Here is a 19141-nt window from a genome sequence, read left to right on the forward strand (position 1 = left end):
TGTAAGGTTTTTTGTTGTTGTTGTTTGTTGTTTGCTTTTTTTCTTACTCAATTCAATTCAATTCAATTCAATTCAAGTTTATTTTTCTTTAGCGCTTTTTACAATACAAATCGTTACAAAGCAACTTTACAGAAGTTATGTTTCTACAATATTTAGTAATACTCACCCTCATTCTACTTGAAAACCTTAAGACATTTTTCCTTTTGTAAAATATGAAACATGATACTGTATTTGGAACAATTTCCATATTTGCAAATTTACAGTACATATCGTGTTATACACAGTTTGCATATTTAAATAATAAATGAATGAATGAATGAAACATTTTTATTAATAAAAAATTTTTTTAGCAAGCTAACATTTCTCATTTAAATTTAGTTAATGTGATGTATTAAAAGAACTAAAACTGAAATAAAATTGGGGGAAAAAACATAGACATAAAAAAGCACACACAATAAATGACAAAACAACAAAATCACTACAAGTTTATCTTACATGAAAATTAAAAAAAAGAAGATGAAAACTATAATAGTATCTCAATTATAAAAATAAAGAAATAATAATAACACTGCATACGGCTGCCATGGTTGAAAAAATAAATGTTTTTTGTTTGTTTGTTTATTGACTTGAAATAAATAAGAAAAAAAAAAAGTTTGGATTTTGTAAGGAATTTTCTGTATTGAAAATTCTATATTTTTGTTTTTTGTGTATATTTTGTATTTATGTGTTTTCCCCGTATTTTGAACTATACTTGTCTGTAAACTTACTGGAATTGCTACTGGTAATTTTCTGCCTGGACGATTTTATTATTATATATATATTTTTCCAGATACAGTGAGTGGATAGGAAGATTGTCTGAGAATAACGATCACACTTTCTTGATTATTTTAGTTTTAATATGTTAGTGTGATTTCCTAAAAATGACTTCATGCTCGTTTCCAATGTATATTTTTTAGACAGAAAGGATTCTTTATGATTCTCTGCAAAAATGTATGATTCTCTGCAAAAGTCATGCTAAAATCTTCACTAGAATCTAATTAGTACAATTCAATTCATCAGAAGTCATGGAAACAGGTTGTCATGTGGATCTTTTTATGCAGGGTTCTAGAGAAGCATGATTGGCTGCTTTCCATGTCACTAAAGCATTTTCCTGTCCAGCCGGGTGTATTTTGGCTAGAATACACTGCACTCAGAATTTACAGCGATATCAAAATACTGCCTCTGTAAGATCTACAGCCTTTGTGTTTCCAGCCAATTATCAATTTACTATAACACCCCTTCAACTCTTCAACTCTACACAATCTTTAAGCTATTAAATCTTTAGCATACTTCTGTTTACCTGCTGCAAACATGCTTGAAGCCTGCCATTAGTATCTGCAAATATTCCCTTGCGTGTTCCATTTACCTCATATACCATCAGGCGACAAATTAGCAGGATATAAAAAACACTTGTCACATAACACTTTCTCACTAATGACAAAGCCAAGTGAATGGCCAAGAAAATGATTGCAAACACAGTACAAGAGTTTCTAATCCTGGTTTTTTACAATACATTAAAAAAAAGAACTGAAAAAGCACTGAAAATATTCTGAGCCTTAGCTAAACCAACACAGCAGATGGTTACCGCTTTCAGTTCCGTCTCTCCTGAGTCCTCTCCTCTCCACCCTACTAATGGCACCCTCCTCAGACTGCAGGAGCGGCCCACCTTAATTAAACAGTGTTAATTGTGGGAGTTGGAAACTGCTCTCCACCATTATGTAGAGCACAGCTGGTTGTCGCCTTCTCCCCAGAGACACTTTGCAGCTCGCTCTTGCTTTCTCTCTCTCTTTCTCAGTATGGGTATTGCTTATGCTGGAGCAGAGCATACTTTCATACTTCTTCCAATTATGGAACAAAACAGTGAGGAATATGGGACACAAGTAGAAATAAAGTCGTTGTGACCCTAGGTATATACAATGAGGCAAGTAGGACATGTTCCTTGATCAGCAAACCTTATGCCGATTTTAATTAAAGTGTTGATGTTAGCATTAAATGGATTTACTAACAGCTATGAAAGAGCTATATGTATGTATATATTTTTTTTCTATACCATTTTTAAGGTTGCAAAACTGTTTTATAAGTTTACTAAAACAGGTTTACATGCATGCAAGGTCAAAAAAACATGTTCGTTTTTCAGAAAATACATTTAATTGAAATCTCTCTACGGCTCTGGATTGGTCTAGCACATACAGCTCGTGTCGGAAACGAAACGCCAATTGCCATGACAGAATTACACCCCTGGAGGCTTGTCAATATATAGAAAAGATTGTATGGATTGTAGCTTGTGGCTGATCGACAAGAGACAAGTTTGACAAGTTTGTGGTAATAATGAGATGTGATCAAACAAATTTTCTCTCACCGCGTAGGGCACAGCGTCTTCTCGAAATGATGTTAACCACACAGAAATTGTACTGTGTTTGTGGGCAAGCAAGTTGGCGACTTAAAACATGGGTGGACATTATGCAAATGTGTTACTTCATGACGTAGAGCTGTAACAGAAAAAGATTCGAATTCTTCACGACTCGTTTTGGCAATTGCGAGCTGACTCTTTTTTTTTTTTACATATAATAACTTGCAGTGTTGGCTTCACAACTTTGCAGATAGTTTATGTTCACATGCAGCTACATGACACACTGCATGAAAGGTAATAGTCAAAAAGGCATAATAAGGGCAGTTTAAAATATTTTGAATGAAAACCGGGAGTTTGTGACTGTCCCATAGTCTGCCAAGTAAGTTACACTGTCAAGGTCCAGCAAAGTATTAAAAGCATCCTCAGAATTGTCCATCTGCCATTAGTAGTTCAACCGTAAGATTATGATAAGTGACAAGAATACTGTTTGTAAGCGAAGAAAACTAAAATAACGACTTTATTCAACAATTCCTTTGTCAACAGTCTCCTCTGTGACTCTCCACATCACTCAAACTGTCTATGCAAACATGCCACAAGGATGAGCTGATGAGCTGTTTTCTTTCAAATCAAAGCATAATTACATGTAGAAACAGTGCATCCTTGTGTGTTTAAGTGTATTTAAGTATTTAGGGATCAGAGGTGAAGCATCTGTGAATCTGTGCGGTGAATCAGAGATTTAAAACAATATAAAAACTGTTCAGTTTCTTGCACAGGCCGATAGTTTTGTGTCTTTACACATCAGTGTATCATCACGAACTGAAGGGTTTAATTTGGTTTTGTTTTTGTATGCTTTTTTGACTCCCATCACTCCCAAGCCATGATTCCCATCCACTTACATTATAAGACTGACAGACTGCAATGGTTTGAGTAAAAATCTTTGTTTTCCTGAAGAAACAAAGTCACCTACATCTTGGATGACCTGGGGGTAAGCAGATAAAAATAAAATTTGCAGTTTTGGGTGAACTATCCCTTTAAGTAAAACACACTGCATGTAATGCGACATCATAAACAGTCTAAATCACAGAAATGATACAATTTACAACATGAACAGGGACACTTTTCACATGTATTTTATTGTTTATATGTTCACTATATGTGTAACTGTATAAATGTGTATATGTTTTTCATTTGATATTTAAGTTTTGGCACACTGTTCCATCATTTTGCATATTATTCAAACCATAATATTATTTTTGTCAACTAAAATTACATGCCATCTCAGTCAGACTAAAATATATATACATTTTTTAAAATAAATTCAACAAGCAACAATGATAAAATTATAACTCTTTTTATAACTTGTTTCTGAGGATATAATATATATTCAGGAATATTTGGGATGCCTCCTGCTGTTTTCATCCTCTCAGATGTGCAGCCAAACTCCAGTCTGGTTTGTTTTTTCTTCTTTCTCCTCCTTACACACTTAACAGGAGTTTTTTCTCACTCTGCAATCACACAGTCACACAGTGTCTTATTTTATCTGCTATTTTCATCACCTGAAAGAGGCTAACAGCTCTAACATTAGTGATTGATGGCAAGAAAATAACTCGCAAAGCATTTGTATGTCAATGATGTGACAGACAACTAATGGCATTCACAGTTCAGTTCATACAGCAGAGATCCAGCTGATTTCACTCTTAGCCAATCTAACTCTATAAAGCCTACTGTATATTTTATATGTACATTTCTCAGAACTTTGCTGAAAAACCTGTTGAAACCTGTTTTTGAGATATGTTCAAATGTAATCATCAGGCTTTTGAGGAACATTTATTTTTTTATCTCTCAATTATCATTTGTATTGCATTGCATTACATTATTTTGAAACTGCAGAGCTTTATAAAAGCAAGCAATTAAATTTGATCTAACTAAGACACATTGTTGGGACATATAGAGTGACGACTGTTATTTATATAATTTTACCCACATGGAAAGAATCTATATGTGGATATATGCGCATATATGAAACCTATATGCAGTGTATATGCACATATATGCTGCATATATGATAATATATATGCTGTATATATGCGCATATATGCAAGTATTATGCAATTATATGCAAAATAATGCAAGAACTTATATATGTGCAAACATGTGAAATTGGTATCACATGTAATTGGCATGTTATGGAATTTAACTATGGCAATATATTAAAATGATATACAGAGCCGGACAGTAACGGAGTACATTTACTTGAGTACAGTACTTAAGTACAATTTTGAGGGATCTTTACTTTACTCTAGTATCATTTTTGGGGAGTACTCATGACTTTACTCAATTACATTTGAGAGGCAAATATTGTACTCTTTACTCCGCTACATTTCTATCCATAACCTTAAGTACCCGTTACTTCTTCAGCCCCGTCCACACGGAGACGGAACCCTGATCTTTTTTTCCCTCGTCTAAAGAAATATCCGCGTCCACATGACACCGATGTAGTATACATGCCAGACCAGCATGTGGCGCTGTAATTCTGCCACAGAAATACACTTAAAACGGAGAAGAAGACATGGATTTGCTGCACGTGGTACACAAACGAACATGGAACAATACATTTATTAATCCATGTTAATGTTAGCGTTCAGTGTTTGTTCATGTTTTTGTTGCTGTCACGTGATGTAGTGGTGTTTGACTAGGGGCGAGACGTGGGCTGATGACGCCATATTTTCAGATAATGTACGGATTCGCCGTCGAGAAGAAACGCAAAGGCGGAGTTTTCAAATATATCCACTCTGGGACCCGATTTCAAAACATTGGTTTCACTCTTCCAAAACGCCAGATCCGTGTGGACGAAAACTCCTATCCGCAAAAAAATTTGTGCGCCGAAAAAAAACACCCTATCAAACGTCATTGGACAGTGCAGGAAGGAAGAGGAGGAGGCGGCGGAGGAGGAGGAGGATGATGAGGCGTGTCATGAAAGACCTTCAAAGAATATTAAAGATAATTTTTTTTTCTGTTCAGTTCAGTTCTGTTCACACATATATGTGTGATATATGTACATATATATGTGTGAATATATGTACATATGTACATATAATATAGGAAAACGGCCAATTTTATATATGTCACATATATTAAAAACATATATCCAAACCTATATTGAAACATATGTTTATATAGGTTCTTTCCATGTGGGTATGTAAGCAGTCTGTTATAATGTTATAAAGATCGTCTCGGTTACGTATGGTAACCCTCGTTCCCTGAAGGAGGGAACAGAGATGCCACATCTGTGACTGACGAGAACGGTATTTCACTTCGATAGACCAATCTACTTCGAGTGTAAACTAAATGAGCCAATGCACATTGGCATGCAATTATTAATTATTAACCCAGCCTTCCATGGTTCTCACGGATTCATCATGAAGGCCTGGCACCGGACGTTCCGCCGCATCCAGCTGCCTGATGGAGGTTCTCAACAGGGTCTACTGTACGGACACTCTGGAGCATTTAAGCAAGCCGACACTAACCAGGGCTTCTCAGTGCCACTACCCGTTTGACGTGAGAACACAGGAGGATACCAGCTCTACACGAAGGCTATAGAACCTAGAGAATGTGTTAGGGGTCGCCCAGCCCACAGCTCTGCAAATATCTGTCAGTGAGGCATCACGTGCCAGCACCCAGGAGGATGCAACACTTCTAGTTGAGTGAGCTCGCAACCTGAACAGGCAGGGCACACCCTGTGCCTGATAAGCCAGGGTTATGGCATCCACAATCCAGTGGGCCATCCTTTGTTTGCAGGCCTCCGTAACAGACAAAGAGCTGGTCTGAGGTCCTGAAGCTTTGTGTCTGGTCGACGTAGCATCTCAATGCTCGGACGGCACATAGCAAAGCCAGAGCTGGGTCTGCCTCCTCCAGGGGCAGCGCTTGCAGGTTCACCACTTGGTGAAGGGTGTATTATATAGCCGGATGGTGCTCCTGGATCACACGACCCAGCGAACTTGCGGTGACCTTAGTTGCTCGAAGCACAAGGTCAGTGGTGGTTCAACGCCCAGACACGTGAGGTAGTGATCGTGACCAACACCCGTTGCCAGGTAACGACCGCACCCAGAAACGCAGGGGTGAAACGGCATCCTTATATGGACGATCCGTCGTCTTTGTAAAGTCTTTGTAAAGTCTTTTAGAGAAATTATATATATAGTTTAATTTGCTAAGTTTAAAGGATTAATCTGAGAATAGGATGTGTGCATATGAAATCAGCCATTATGATTTTATATATCCTTTAAAACATTGATATGAGTTTTGTTTATATTGTATCTTTATATAGCTAGACTCCATTTACAGTTGCATTTACCAGAAATGTGTGTGTTTAATGAATTTTAAAAGCATTAATAGGTAATTGACAATGCACACATTAAAATACACACTTGACAAATGTGGATGGAATCCCTCTGGACATGTTCCTGGATGCATTACACTTTTAAAGCGCATAAATTCGATCACTCTCGCAAAGTCTGAAGCAGCTTCAACTCACTAATGCTAACCTATCAAACAACTTCAAATGAGCTGGACAGCACATGTACTTCTGGTTTGTCCAATTAATGTGTGATGAGGACAGCGGTGAGCAGGTGGAGCACATTTCTCATCACTTTCTGTGATCTGCCCTGGCATGATTCCTGTGCTTTATTTATGGAGTCTCATAAATATCATAGGCATATCAATAAACAATGTCAGATTTTCATTTTTTTCCCCTTACCATAATCAAATCACTCTTGCAGTAATTCTTCCTGATCCAGAGTATCACACGAATTAATCTACCCAGATTGGAAAATTGAATTTGTGGGTTTCAATCACATTAGGAAAGTAGAGTTATATTTTATTTACGCTCGTGCACAAGCACTGTTTTATTTGCAGAGCTGGAAACATACAATCTTTAATAGTTGCTTATAGCCTCTGAAATGACGGTCGATAAAACTACTTACAAATTAATGATTTTTTTCATGCTTTTTAATTGTTAATTTGAAATAAAAGTTACTCAACTTCTTTGTATTGATTGACTGACTGACAGATTGCTTATTGAATTTGACTGTGGGATGTGTGATAAATTGTTAAAAGACTCACAATTGTTCCTCAGTCCAAGTTCCCTTGTTTTACCCCAGGAGATTATTTTTGGATTTGAATATAAATGTCGCTTACGGTTACGCTCTGTGATATTTGTTCTTATGATGCAATGACGTGCAAGATTTATATGATCCTTGGAAGAAAGTTGAACTAGAAGTGGGAGCGAACTTCGTGGAAGTCTATTGCACCATAATAGATGTCGTTTCCCCGGTCTTCCTTTGATTAATGTTTTTCCATATCAGACACAGACTTGAGGCCAAACTCATCTGTCTTGTAATTCAAACGCAAAGAGAAATTTCTAGGCAAAGCGTTTGGTTGTGTATTTGTACATTTCCGTTCCATGTGCGCCAATAGCTGGTGGTGCAGCCCGCTGGATTATCCTCTTATAATGATGAATGTGCTATTTGTTCTGCTGTTTGTTTGACCTGCGCCAGCGAATTTTTTATTGGCATTAAAAGCACATTGTAAACTGTTATTTATCAAAACGCATGCACTGAAAATCTGCATCCGCTCTGGGGGATGCATTATTAGCTCATTATGGGCCAAAGCCTGACACCTGGCCAAACACTGCAAAACCTGCATGTGGTCTGAACAACTTCAGGTGACAAGGACTTTTTCCTTGTAATCAACAGCATTAGCTTGTTTCAGCCACGGAATTAAATGGTTATAAATGTTTATTTAAAAAGGGGGGAGGGGGGTAATTGCAACTTTTTATTTCACAGATTTGACTCTTTTTTTTTTACTTGCAATTCTGAGAAAAAAGTTAGAATTGGGATTCATAAACTCATAAAAGAAATTAGTGATATAAACTAAATGTATATTTCACAATTCTGACTTCTTTTCTCAAAAAATGCAAGTATATATCTCACACTTCTGAGGTTTATCTCCCAATTCAGATTATTTATTTATTGTGCATAAGTGCAAGTTTATATCTCACAATTGTCAAAAAAATTCAGTATAGTGATATAAAAAACAAAAACAAATCACAATTGTCTTTTTTATATTTTATTTTTTTATATTTGACACAAAATTGAAATTGACTAGAAAAATGCATTTTATTACATAAAAATTGCATAGTGCCTGCATGGACATGAGCCCAGTTTTGTAGAAAAATGAACTGTCTTGCAAAGAATAATTCAGTCAGAGCAAACAAAAATATATTATGTTCTCAAAAATTATGCTGATGAAGACTTTTGCATAGAATTCCGTGCATAAATAAATAAATACATACTTGCAAAACAGCTACTTTATCAAAAGAAAATATTTATGATTTACATGATGCTTGCAATAATAGTAAATAAAACATGTTCAGAATATGGCTACTTATGAATTTCAGGCAATAGAGAAAATGTGTGCATAGGCCTAACTGGGTCATGCTAACCAGCTAAACCAAACTTGACTCAGACTGTTAGGCACAGCCAAAATATATGCCATTCTTCCAGCCAATCAGAGATGAGTGGCTGAATTCTGATTGGCTGGTTATGTCACCAGTCACAGCATTATCTTACCTGCAGCAATATGGAATAACCAAACATGTTTTGAAAAGAGAAAAGGGAGGGTTGCAAATGGCAATACCACAGTATAATCTGGAGCATACAATGCACCACAGAGTCAAGTGAGTTATGATTTTGTCATGATTTTAAACTTTTAGGCTTGTGTTCCTATTGTTTCTTAACAAGAAGAAGTTAGCTAGTAGCAAGTAGTTCAGCCAAATCACAGAAATATAAAGTATTCAAATATAGTATAGAATTTAATATATTTAAGATACCTTATTTTGAATTGTTACAAGCCACCTAGCTATCTACGTAGTTATATATATATATATATATATATATATATATATATATATATATGTGTGTGTGTGTGTGTGTGTGTGTGTGTGTGTGTGTGTGTGTGTGTGTGTGTGTGTGTGTGTGTGTGTGTGTGTGTGTGTGTATGTATGTATGTATGTATGTATGTATGTATGTATGTATGTATGTATATTTGCTGTTGTTTGAAAAGTTTGGCTCAGTTGACATTACTCTAATGTGTCATTTTCCCATTGGTCCAGTGCTTTTGTTTACAGTATTATTGCATTTATGAATCATCATTTTTGCCTTGCAATTTTATGCCTTGCAAAACTAACATTTGTTTTTCTCTGATGCTTTGACACTGTTGTTGTGCATTGTGTGCTGATCTAAATGTGTCGCAGTGGTAACATTGTCTGGCTGGCGGACATTGATTGAATTTACGAGAATGACTTGTGAAGCTTGATTGAAAAATATTGTTATTGCTGAGACCTGCTAGTCATTGTCATATTGTTTTGTACTAGGCTGTATGTCCCATAAAAAAAGAAGAGATTGTGATTAAAATTTTCATTGTATCACTAGGTGCTTCTGTAAATGGATTGTCAAAATAAGATGTCAGACATATTAGGCATGTCAGACTAATATGTGTTTGTGAAGTTTAATCGAGATTGGTTTTAAGGAGTAGTTCTGTCCTGACAAATATTTATTTACTGAGTTAAATTATGAAATTGTTTGTTTGTTGGTTTGATTCTAATACAGGTATAAGGATTGCAACTGTCTATGAAAATCTATGTCGAGCATTCACTCTTCAAAGACATTTCAGCTGTCTTGTGGTAAAGCTGCTTAACTGCCATTAAACAGTTCTTTGAGACAAACAGCAAAGTGGATATGCAATGTTATGTCCAACATAGGCTCATTGGAAATGTATGTCTCTACATACATTTCTGCAAAACTGGGTTGGTCATGTCTGTTGTGCTGATATTTTGAGAGATGGAAGTGGGCTTATTTGCTGTGCAGCCAGTCTTATGGAGGGAATAAATATTTTTTGACATGCTATGATGCCTGTAAGCTGTTTGAAGGAAGTTCCTTCTAATCATTGGGTAATGTTGGACATGAAGCTTTGAATATCAAACAAACCTAAATCAAATCCTACAATTTTAAAAGAAATGCCATAGTGAGTTGATGGTAAATGATTGAGCCTCAGACAAAAGTCATGTTTTCTTCTGTGAGAAATACAGTCACAAGGTTTTTATTTGCTAATTTTAAAGGAGCACAGAAGAGACCAATACAATTCATGTTCTAAGTACATGAATCATAACATTATATTGACATTATACTTCTTGTTTCTATATTTATCTTGATGTGCAACATAATATGGTACATTACCATATCAGTTGACTTTGGATATTTACAGTAATTTTATAAGCTTACTCTTTTACTTTTACTTCCGTTTCCATCTAATGCACACTTAAAATTAATATTTGACAACATTGATATTTTAATAACACTCTTATATGTAATCCTTTTTTTTCACTGTTCGCTATAACATTTTGATATCAAAATTCAATTGTAGCATTGTTTTGGTTTTTTTTAAGTGTTTATTTTCAAGATATTCAGACAAGAGGGTAGAGTATAGAATTTTAATATCATCCATTTATCATAATGCAATTTTAGTATCTGTGCATCCCATCTTGTTTCCAGCTGCTATGCAATGGACGTTGCTTACCTGTTCCCTAAGGTGTATTTCATACTGCTTCATAGATATTGGCAAGGTAATATATGTATGTTAAAAAGACCCAAAAACATACAGTACATGTAAAACTACTTGTCATTTGCATTGATTCTTGTGCTCCTGAGAAAAAAAACACAGTAATTTCTCCTCTAGAGCTTCATGAGTGATCTCAACAATGCCTCAAACCTTACTCAGATTTGTCTGCAAGCAAAATATTAAGTAAAATGAAAGTAGCCATTATCCACATTCAATTTATTGCTTTATACACTTTCTATATGTGAACTATTAACTCGTTTATATATATGGGAAATCATGGGAAATATCCAATTCAAAGCCAGCACTTAACTTAAATGGAATTGATAATTCCATTAAGTCTGAAAGCAAGTAGGCCTAGTGTTTCATCTGGAAATATACAATAATAGTGCAGTATTTTAAAGCAAAAATAGCACTTATGTCTCAAGAACCATTAATAAGCCTCTTTTGACCATATAATTACTGATAAAGATAACATGGCTCATCTTCAACACATAAGCCGAAGTTACTCCATTAAAGCCAAGAAGATGAAAGCACAAACATCGACCTCATAATATCAAAAGATCAGAGTTTGAAGCCATAAAACAAGAAGGCTGAATAGAACCCAACATTCACCTTGGATAACCAGAGCCGTAGATCATGGGAACGTGAGTCAACATTGACGCCGTAGTGTATATTTGGTCAGTCCCTTCAGGTTGAGCAGAGATGCAGCACACTCTCACGCCAAGATAATGATGGTAACACTTCCCAACAAAATCATTATGCCACTTTTTCCCCTCACAAAGAATATCGTTCTGCAGCTGGATGGATAATAATGAGCTCGAGTGCAAGTTCAGCTAATTTAACAGACTTCCTTTGCCAAGAAGCTCTAATTCGAACTCACGTCCATGCAAAATCATTAATCAAGGACCATCTGCAATTACCAGGCCGACAGAACACTCACTCTCACCTTACTTCTGTTCTGGCTCATTTCTGCTCTGTGTCCGCAGGTTAATAAAGAAGAGGCAAGATTTCTTCCAGACCTGCGTGATGGTTTGTAACACTAATAATGTGTTGTGCTGTGTTGTGTCGATGTTTGTGCTTTCATCTTCTTGGCTTTAATGGAGTAACTTCGGCTTATGTGTTGAAGATGAGCCATGTTATCTTTATCAGTAATTATATGGTCAAAAGAGGCTCATTAATGGTTCTTGAGACATAAGTGCTATTTTTGCTTTAAAATACTGCACTATTATTGTATATTTCCAGATAAGGCCAGTAAGGCCAGTCATATTTTCTATTATTAGCTTGAAGAATCCCTATATGTGCTACAGCTTACTGTATGTGACCGTGACCTTGGCCGTTCCCTCCACAAATGTCTGTAACCTACAAACAGTATGATTTAGCACCTGTTTTTCACAGTGTAAAGACCCAATCACTCCAGATAAAGAGAACTCTATTACATTCTGTTTGGCATAAGCATGCGCTGCGGTTTTGTGGTCTGTTGCATTAAATGCTTGAGCTCTTTAATGAGTTTCTTATGTAAATAATGGTAAAAATGTGGACACATTCGAATGTACTGGGGTGGGGGTATTAAAGTATGTTGTATTAAACTTTTATTGTTCTGATGCTTGAAAACCCCTTCATCTTTGACACACTGTCAATAACATCTCATTTTTTGTCACCGATAACTGGCATCAATTAGAACTTTTTACAAGAAGTGATGCAATCTGAACACTTGAAATCATTGGCTGTGCAAGTTATTTCAAGTTAAATCATATTAAACTAACTTATATATGGAGCTTAAGAAAATAAATGATAAAGTATAAATAAAATTATAAAGTAAAAAAAAATAAAATAAAGTTGGCTAAATTATTTTGATGTGTGAAAGGAATATTTCACCTAAAAAAAAAAAAATTGTTTAAAATGTATTCTCCCTCATGTTTGGAGAAAATTAACATTACATCACTTGCTCACCAATGGATCAATGGTTTAAACAATGGTTTAAAGTTAATACACCTAACTGATGGATTTTTTTTCTTACAAATACTCAACTTTTCACTTCACAAGACATTAACTGCTGGACTGGAGTGTTGTGGATTACTTGTGGATTATTGTGATGTTTTTATCAGCTGTTCTTTTTTTTACAGCGACCAAAATCAAGTTGTTTTGACTGGGAATGTTCCCTTTTGAGCTGTACAGGATGCAAAAGCAAATCTATTTTTTACTCGCATGATTCATTCAGTTAGCATGGAACACAAAACTATTTGGGCAAAGCAATCTGACGGGGCTTTATTGGAAACAACATCAGTGATGTCTAAAGTGAATGTAAAATGATGAGATAAAACATGCAGGCCACGTATTGTAAGTGCAGTCTACATACATACGTGTGTGTGTGTGTGTGTGTGTGTGTGTGTGTGTGTGTGTGTGTGTGAGAGAGAGAGAGAGAGAGAGAGAGAGAGAGAGAGAGAGAGAGCGCGAGACAGACAGGGAAAGTGTGTGGTCATGTGTCACAGTGCCAGATGGGAAAGATTTCTGTCAGAGAAGCTCTGCCATAAGACCTAATGAAATCTTAATTCTAATGTGGCCGTCACTGAGAGGGATACGCAGGCAGGGATTTATGAGTGCGAGACAGAAATGGTCAATATTATAAATCTTGAGATTTGCTGGAATGCTGAAAATCACAGGATTAGCACAGTTTCTCCTCTCAGGAACAGATTGTGGGCTTAGATGGTCTCTGATAGTGTGATTAAATGTTTTTTAATCTAAACATTAGGAACGTGAAAAGCTGCGTCAGAGTGCATTGCCACGGTTTATTTTCCAGTGGGGATATCAGAGGTCAAGCAGTGATATCTGAGAACGAGGTCAAAAACAGTTCATAGACCGTGGCTTGAGATTAAATTTATGGTGGATAGAAGCTTGAAAAGTATATTTATTGCATTAATTATATGCTTAGATATTAAGTATATGCATTTAGTCCCATGTTTGGTCCATGTATAGCTACTCTGCCCAACAATGACCTTTCTAGACCGAGCTAGACCATCACATGACATTTAGTGTTGGGATACCAGAAATTGTAAGGAATCCATCACTGTAATAAATTAAATTTAAAATATAATGAAATAATACAGTTCTTTTAAATTATAATAAAAGTTCACAATATTAATGATTTTACAGCATATTTCATCAAATAAATGTAGCAATGGTGAACATAAGAGATTTTGTTGAAATACATAAAAATCTTGATTATTACAAGCAGTATATATGTTCACTGCAAATTTGTCAGCAATCATATTTGATTATTATTTTAGCAATTACACAATGTAATTGAGCAAGGGAGTTTGTTTATTCCAAATTTATGTCCAATCTGTTTGGTATGTGTTTGCATAAGCCAGCATTGAAATATTTGATCAGCTTCAACCGACACTGGATGGTTTTTGTTTCCTCTCATCAAAAAATAAAAATAAATAAATAAATAAACAACAAGTGAGTCCGGTCAGCAGTGCAGGTCTCTAGTGAGAATCTGTGTGTGCATTAGGACTTGGAGAAGCTCACAGATCAAGTCCTGAGAGTACTGACCGAACATAACATCTCAATCAGATGTCCATTTGGGCAAAACCCAGAAACCTGCATCAAAAAGTGGGAATTGAAAAAGACACAGGTGGTAAAGCAACACTATATGATGTCATGCTATCTTCAGCGGCTGTAGTGTTGGGTATAATGCGTCCATCATTCATACGATCACTGACACTTAACCAAGTTGACCTGTTTTTGGGTTAAGTATATGTTTTATTTGTTGACTGGAATTTGGATTTCATTCATTTAAAATTAAATTTGATTAAAATTAAAATGAATGTTGACCTGTTTTGGGGTTAAATAGACTGGAATCATTATTTTTTATTTTTTATTTTTTAATTTCATCTTGATGTTGACCTGTTTTTGAAGAATGCTATTTTATTTATTTTTTTATTTTTAAGTGAAACTTAATTCATTAAAAAATAATTAAAAACGTAATAAAAATCATTTGAATGCTTTAATAATTTTTTTTACAGTTTTTATTTTCTTTATTTTACTTTAACAGAATGTAATATATACTCATTAGACGTGTTATGTTTTGTTGGGAAGTTTCTTCTTTCAAAGTCATTAGTGAAATGAATGAACTAATCAAGTCTTACTAATTTAGCTAGATACAGTACTATATGGCAGATTAATTTGTGGGAAATAGTAATTCCAGAGCCAGTCCTCCAACAAAAAACGACCATATAGGTCATTTGTGCAAGCATTTATTACAACCTATCTTTACGTTTTAAAGTTAAGCGCCCTCTAGCGGGCGTAAAAATAATGACAGTATCACGTTGCGTCTGTCGTCATGAAATGACGTATAACGTCATTACCAATCAAAATGCACGTTCATTTAAATCCAAGGTGTGGACTTTTTACACCGATCTCACAGTCATACATATTTTACTAGGTGGCTTATTCGTTCGAATGACCACACCTAACCCCACCCCTAAACCTAAAGCCTGGTTCACACGGCAGGATAATTAGGCCGATTTTAGCCCCGATTGACACCTTCCGACAATCTTAAGGATGCTCCGATTATCGTAAAATAATCTGATCAGATATTCCTGCCGTATGTGGTGTGTTAAGACTGCTCTCCTCTGCTCGGAAGGACGTCGGGACCACTTCGATCTCAAATCGGTGATATCCAACATGTTGGATTTATTTTGGCCCGATTTCTTCTCGTGTGTGGTGTCCCCCGAGGAGAAACGATCACGCAGCCTGTGGACCGTGGCGTGTAGCCAATCAGAAAGCGAGGTGACGAGGCAGCGAGGAAGTACCGGGAAACAAAATCAAAACAGTCGGCGGCATGGCGCACCAGAAAGTCCGGTGGACATCGGAGATGGAGGACTTTGTCTCCACTTCTTTGACCATCGCCTTTTCTTGTTTTTCTTATGTTTTTTTTTCGGTTACAAACAAAGCACAAACTATGGCCACTGCATCCTCTTCGTCCGCCATGAAGTCACGTTTGATCTCGAGATTTTGCCGTGTGGCTGCACACCACACACTGTACGACCAAAACTGTTAGACCCGTGATTTTTTTATCGCCGTGTGTGGGGTCTCTCAGGGTTGGAAAATCGGCCGACAATTTTAAAATCGTCCCGTGTGAACCAGGCTTAACCCTTACAGAAATCATGCTAAATTATGATTTATTGAGCATATACATTTTCGTGCACGTCCGTTCCCTGGAATCGAACCCATGATAGCATGATTACATATCAAGGTATAACGCAATAATCTACCAACTGAGCTACACGAAACGCAAACCAGAGTGCAAACAAAAGAGTATAAAACATTAATATGAAAACGACCTTTTGCCGATAGGGGCGCAATTGTAGTATACGCTCTGATGGGTCGTATTTCAGGGATTTGGACAAACGATCTTTACGAGCGTATTGGTTGGAGGACAGGACAGGTTGTATTTCCAGAATAATTCAATCACGTTGTACATTAAATTGAATGAAATGAAGAGGAGATACAAGCATCAATGTATTTCCAGAATATAGGGTAAACCTGCCATTTTCTATTAAAAAAAATGTTTGATCTGTATCCTCTGAAGTGGCCTTCTTATACTTCCAGAATCTTTCTGTTATTTTTTGAAACTCTAGTTACGGTGGTATATTTTGCGAGGGGTTGTTAGGTGAAGTGCAGTCTGGCTGTAGGAGGACAGCAGATGTGTGTTAGTGATAGTGGAGGCGTAACAATGACAGATATTGAGATTTGTCCTCCCTGCGACTCGGTCTTGCTGACTCACTCCCTCACACGCCGGCTGCTGAATCTGCAAAATACTGTAAAACAAGAAGACACTGATGGAGGTGTAATGTCAAACAGCTGTGTTGAGACACTTAACTAGTTCTCCATCAGTTCTACTTTCTCTCTCTCATCCCAATTCTCTTGTTAGTAGTGCGTGCGAAGGCTATATTTGCTTCTGAAAGGATCAGGAACTGGCATAAACCGTAGCTTAACATATGTATACTAAACTGCTTGCCATTGGCTCTTACTCCATTCTCTCTGAGATTTATAAAAAATAAAATAATGATAATTCATTTAACCAGAACACTTTATCTAACATTACCTAATGCTGTTAGCAATATAACAGGAATTTGCGAATAATTAATTTTGTTCTGAGCATGCTAAATAAATTCAAGAGTGCATTAATGTGGCTTTTTATTAGGCTCTCATCACAAAACAAAACATCTCCATTTGCATCTGTTGTTATTTTCAGCAGTCAATTCTGTTGATTGAAGGAAGAGAGATGATTTAACCTTCATGCCAGTATTCATAACACATTACCTGCATGTCTGTAATCAGCCTGTGGGTCCGTGTGTTGGCTGCATTTATTTAATTAAAAAATACAATACAGTAAGTAATATTATTACAATTTAAAATAGCAGTTTTCTATTTGAATCTGTTTTGAAATGTAATCTGTTATTTTAAATGTTTTTTTTTTTTTTTTTTTTGGGCCACAAACCCCATCACAACTATCCTAGCAAGGTCATTTCTTGTATTATTTATAAATAAACATATTTATTTACAGCTATTATATATTTATAGTAAGCAAGTAAATAAATTAATATTTTTGTTTTGTTTTCAAGTGCAGTGTATTACAAAAGTCTAAACATTCTAAAATCAAGACACATTTACTTGAGAAGCAAAAAAAAAAAATAATAATAATAATAAAGAGTTTATGCTTTAAAACAAGAAACAATATCTGCCAGTGGCATGTGAGAAATAAACTTAATTAAAAAGGGAAACAAGTTTTTTTTTGTTTTTTTGACTCCACTGGCAGATTTTTTTAATTTTATTTTTTTTCTTATTTTCTTTTTTTCAGTATTTTTCAAAAAATACTGAATAAGAAAATAATTTTTGTGTTGGAATTATTACATATAAACTGTAAAGTCTCATTCACACTTGCCGACAGTTTTCTCTGCATTTGACCAGTCCATGAAATGCTTGCCCTCTAGTAGATGTTTCTAGTTTTGGTTGTCTTCGTTAAGATTATGAACATCAATAATGCTAAAATGTGATTTATCTTCTGACATTTGAAAGAGTTGCAAAACACATCCACACCAAACTGTAAAATCTAATTAGTCGGGCATACTTAAAAAAAAGGATGCAAACAGATTACCTTTAAAAAAAAAAAGTAAAGTGAAATATGAATATTTTGTAAATTGCAAACAGTGTAAATGGACATAATTCAAATGCTAAGCACTTAAAAACTTTTTTGTTAAGTAAAATTTTTTTATTTACTTTTATTTATACATAATTTTTCTCTTAATTTATCTCGAGGGCATCCTTGTCACCCAATACACTCTGTAAGATACGTCTGCTGTGACTCCTATGCTTTAATTAACACAATTAATTACTAAACTCTGGGCCCTTGTGAATTATTCACGAATGCAGAAGTGACAAGCTAATGTTTTGAATTTTGATTCGCATCTAATTAGCCTTGTTTCTACGCCGGCCAACTTCAGTGCCCTCAAAAGACTGTGTCCCCCCTCCACATCTGCCACATCTGCCACATATCTGCTCATCAACAGGTTTATTTGCCTGTTCTATCATGAGACAGGCCTGTGCCAGATCACTCATTAGCTGGTGGCCTACGGCGCTGGTGGAAGTGAACCGGGCGCAGTTAATCAGGGATGAGAAGTCTTTACGTCTGCCAGAATTGAGTCCTTTTAGTCATACAAGTCAGCAGTGATCTTCACTTGTGCCTGAAGCCTGACAGGGACTTCCTAGTTTGAATCATTTATGCTGCATAGATAAACTGTTGAATATGGAAGCCTGTTTCTGCAATGGGATAAAACAAGTAAATAAATACATTTAAAAACAAGTAATTGCACATTTTTATTTCACAACTGTGACCTGTTCTCTAAATTCTAAGATTGTATTTTTATTTCAGAGAGAGAAAGAAAAAAGCTGAATTGTGAGAGATAAACTTGCAATTCTGAATTGTGAAATTCTAGGACCTAAAATAATTCACAAATTATTTACAAGTTTATGAGAAGGTTTCTATGTCAGATTAATGCTTTTTAAATGTTTATT

The 19141-nt window shown here is 35.7% G+C and overlaps 1 protein-coding gene across 1 annotated transcript in view; it reads left to right on the plus strand.

The window, feature by feature from the left end:
• The first annotated feature begins 8992 nt into the window (after nt 1–8992).
• LOC132098085 (leucine-rich repeat transmembrane neuronal protein 4-like) overlaps nt 8993–19141 on the plus strand; it is a 195807-nt gene continuing 185658 nt past the window's right edge. Inside the window, exon 1 of the mRNA XM_059504210.1 lies at nt 8993–9122. The gene's annotated coding sequence lies outside the window, so the exon portion shown is untranslated. The remainder of the gene's footprint in view (nt 9123–19141) is intronic.

Source organism: Carassius carassius, chromosome 21 (genome assembly GCF_963082965.1).
Source record: "Carassius carassius chromosome 21, fCarCar2.1, whole genome shotgun sequence".
Taxonomy (NCBI): Eukaryota; Metazoa; Chordata; class Actinopteri; order Cypriniformes; family Cyprinidae; genus Carassius; species Carassius carassius.